Source organism: Prosopis cineraria, unplaced genomic scaffold (assembly GCF_029017545.1).
Source record: "Prosopis cineraria cultivar Desert tree isolate PC_DT_omini unplaced genomic scaffold, ASM2901754v1 PC2, whole genome shotgun sequence".
In the NCBI taxonomy this organism is placed as follows: Eukaryota; Viridiplantae; Streptophyta; class Magnoliopsida; order Fabales; family Fabaceae; genus Prosopis; species Prosopis cineraria.
This window is the reverse complement of record NW_026555333.1, coordinates 22,478,160-22,481,828: the sequence shown is the minus strand read 5'-3', so window position 1 is coordinate 22,481,828 and position 3,669 is coordinate 22,478,160. Positions and strand designations below refer to the sequence as shown.

Here is a 3,669-nt window from a genome sequence, read left to right as displayed (position 1 = left end):
AAAGAGCTTTGCCTCTGTTTTTAAAATGCAAGGTATAAGCTTGAAATTTGACTTCAATAGCTATGGTGGTTGCTCCGATTCGAATGACTAAGTATTTGTCTACAGAACACACTTCAATAGCTTGTATGTTAGATGTAGACAATTTGGGGTGGATTGACATAGTAATTTTGCAGCTTGTACACTCAATATCTATACTGCATATTTGATAATTGAAGGTACATTTTGACTGCCAGTAATGTTGTTCAGTTTTCTTCAGTATTTGAAAATTGTTTAAAGATTATGGTCTTATTGTATGGTTTTGCCTTTTCCTAAGCCCAAAGCTTTCCTAAATGCAAGAGGCATCATTTTCTCTGTTACCTTGTAGCAAAATCAAGAAGGATTACCAAATAAATCATAAATATATTGTTTTTTTTTTTTTATGGCCCTTGCCTGATCAAGTGACAATGTGAAATACAAATATAAGGTAATTGCATTATTCACATAGTTGACTAGCTACTTTCTGCAAGTTTTTACCTTGCCCCTTGTGCTCTGCTCAAAAGCATGAAAAGATGCACAATAATTTGAAGCAAGAAAAGTTCGTACGTCACCCCTTTTCCCAAATTTGACTAGTTAAAAAATGGTTCCTTTTAACTTCAAAATATTTTCTCCAATCCCTCAAACAAAAAGAACTCTTACACTGTCATTCGTTTTGAGTTTTGAATTGGCACTGCGTGTGTGTGTGTGTTTCATTGGTAAATTTTGTAGGAGCCTTGGTGTTGAAACTATTTTGATTGGCTAAAGAAGATTATGCAGATGATGCAAGAGAAACAGAATCTGGAGCAACAAAATGAGTTCATGAAGGAAGGGATACAACATTTGAAAGAAGACAGAGAGCACCTGAAATTAAACAAGAAAATGAGATCATGAAGCAAGAGATTGAGAGGTTGAAAAGAAATTGGAAGAGCTTAAAAATTGTGTTGTTCATTGTGTAGGAGTATTTGAAAGTAGTGAAATGTGGGTGTCACCATTTCTGTTATACTTTCTTGATTAATGAGGAATATTTGAAAGTAGTGGAATGTAATGAAGTAGGTAGGTGAACCATTTTATTTGCTAGAATCTTTTGTATTGAAAGTAGTGAGATATAAAGTGGATAGATGGAACACTTTTACTGTAATTTATGGAACCATTATTATGGAATCAAGTTGAGCTTTGCTGCTAACTCTTTTGTCACTTTTTGTCTCTCTCTCTTTCTCTCTGTTTTTTTTTTCTTGTTGCTGTCACTTAATATGATCCCCCCCCCCACACCTCCAACACACACACACATTACCTACAGGTTTTGCACAAAAGCTGCTGGTAATGTTCAAAATGCATTGGAAATCCTATTGTCATATTGTTAAACTTGCTGTCATTTATGCAATTTGATGTCACAGGACCCGTACTATTGGCAACATAATGTATTTTTGCTGTCACAATATTATACGTTTGTAAAGACACAGATGATAATGTTGGGACCGCATTTTGTATGTGAAGAGGGACAGCAACAAAAATCCCACTCATTAACAGCAAAGTAAAAACAAATACCATCCAGAGCCATTTACTATTTAGAATGCTGTCTTTCTTTTGCTGTCACGAATATAAGAAACCAGAAACCAAGTCAAACCGAAACAGTATTTTGGAACAACTTGACAAGAGATTAGCAACAAAACTTATCTTTATTCCATAATAATAGTTTCATAAATTACAACAATAGTGGTCTATCTACCCACTTTATATTCCACTAGTTTCAGTACAAAAAAAGATACATGATAGCCACTAACAAACAACACAATCTTTAAGCTCTACAAATTTATCTTCAACCTCTCAATCTCTTTCACCATGCCCTCATTCTCTACTTTCAAGTACGCTTTGTTTTCTTTCAAATGTTGTTTCCCTTCCTTCATGCTCTCATTCTCTTCTTGGTACTTTTTCAAGGATCAGTGCTTCCACCAAACCATATTGCTGCCACTAAGTCTTGCTTTATTTTAGAATAAAACCTTGGGGGTTCTATGGGCACACAACCTACCATAGCAATTTTGTTAGACATGAAATTAGATTATCAGAATATGTGCCTGAGGTTATGGCCCATCTAGAGAGGGAACTATTTCCAAGAGAGGAAAAATTCAATGGGTGAACCTATCAAAATATACCAAGTTGTTATTATACTGAAATAAATTTACACAATAACTATGAAGCTCATAAAATTACACTATAACCTGTCAAATTCAAAGCAGCTATTCGAACAAAGATGTAGTTTAGGCATCGAATGTTCTGTAACAGAAGAATCAAAGCAAGCAAGCATTTCGAATGAACCTATGGGAAGTAAGCAGTAAGCAGCCATTTGAATCCTAATCCATGAATCATAGGTCCTCTTTCTGATGAACGAGATCAACCTGTTGCATGAAGACAAAGTCGAATCGCCCTATCACTCAAAGCCAAAGCTCAATGACTGAATCACCCAATCGCTTTCTGTAGAACTCAAATCCCTAATTTCTAAAACCACTCTCGTTGGTGCAATGAGATCCCTAATCACCCTCTTGCTTTATGTTGAATGAAGATCAAGGCGAAGCTCTCCGATAAACGATGATCCCAAATCACATCAGGCTGCCTTCGAAGTTCCTGAGTTTCAAGGTCCAACGTTGCCGCCATTTGTATTTCGTAAGTCCCTCAAGGGATTTCAAAAAGTGTCAAGGGTGACGTGTTTAACGAAGGAAAGTTAAAGGAGGGAATTAAATATATATATATATATATATATATATAGGTACCAAATTAAAAATTAAAAAAAACTATAGTACCAATGAAAATCAACCTTGTATCTAAAGTGGCTGCCTTTTTTCTTTGTATCAGTACTTGTTATTTTGGCAAATATATAAATATATATATATTTACAAATTTGCCAAGTCTCTCTGTAGTATTGCTCATCATGCAACAATATAGGCGATAATACTCCAATAAAGACTCCAATACTCAAGGTGACAACTACATATATAAAAAGTACAGTGAAAAATTTGTACCAAGAGAAATATTATAGTAAAATATTTAATATTTAATTATTTATATAGCTGTACTTGAGGGATTAAACTCATGAGCCACACAACGAAATTGTGGGAGAAAGTAATTGAGCACAGGTTGAGATTGGAGACAAGTATTTCTAAGAATCAATTTGATTTTATGCTAGGTAGATCAACTACAGAGGTGATTTATCTACTAAGGGAATTAATGAAAAAGTATCGTTGTAAAGATAAAGATCTACACATAGTTTTTATTGATTTGGAAAAAACTTATGACCGTATACCAAGAGAAGTGCTTTGGAAAGCGTTGGAAAAAAAAGGGAGTACGGATTGCTTATATTAAAGCCATACAAGATATGTATGAGGGGGTAAAAACTAGTATAAGAACACCTAGTGGTCAAACAAAGGATTTTCCTATAAAGATTGGACTACATCAGGGATCATCTTTGAGTCCTTATTTGTTCAACTTAATTTTAAATGTTTTGACGGAACATATTCAAGAGAAAATCCTGAAATGTATGCTCTTCGCGGATGAAATAGTTCTTATAGCAGAAACAAGAGAAGAGGTTAATTGTAAACTTGAGTTATGGAGAAGGACATTGGAGTCGAAAGGTTTTCGTCTAAGTAGAAGTAAGACGGAATA

The 3,669-nt window shown here is 34.5% G+C and overlaps 1 long non-coding RNA gene across 1 annotated transcript; it reads right to left on the bottom strand.

Moving 5' to 3' along the window:
• Positions 1–1,672: 1,672 nt before the first annotated feature.
• Positions 1,673–2,697, bottom strand: LOC129298686 (uncharacterized). The gene is made up of 2 exons (XR_008590410.1): positions 2,409–2,697; positions 1,673–2,037 (listed from the first exon to the last, which is right to left on the bottom strand). It is a non-coding gene; the product is annotated as an uncharacterized LOC129298686 (long non-coding RNA).
• Between the last annotated feature and the right edge of the window lie 972 nt (positions 2,698–3,669).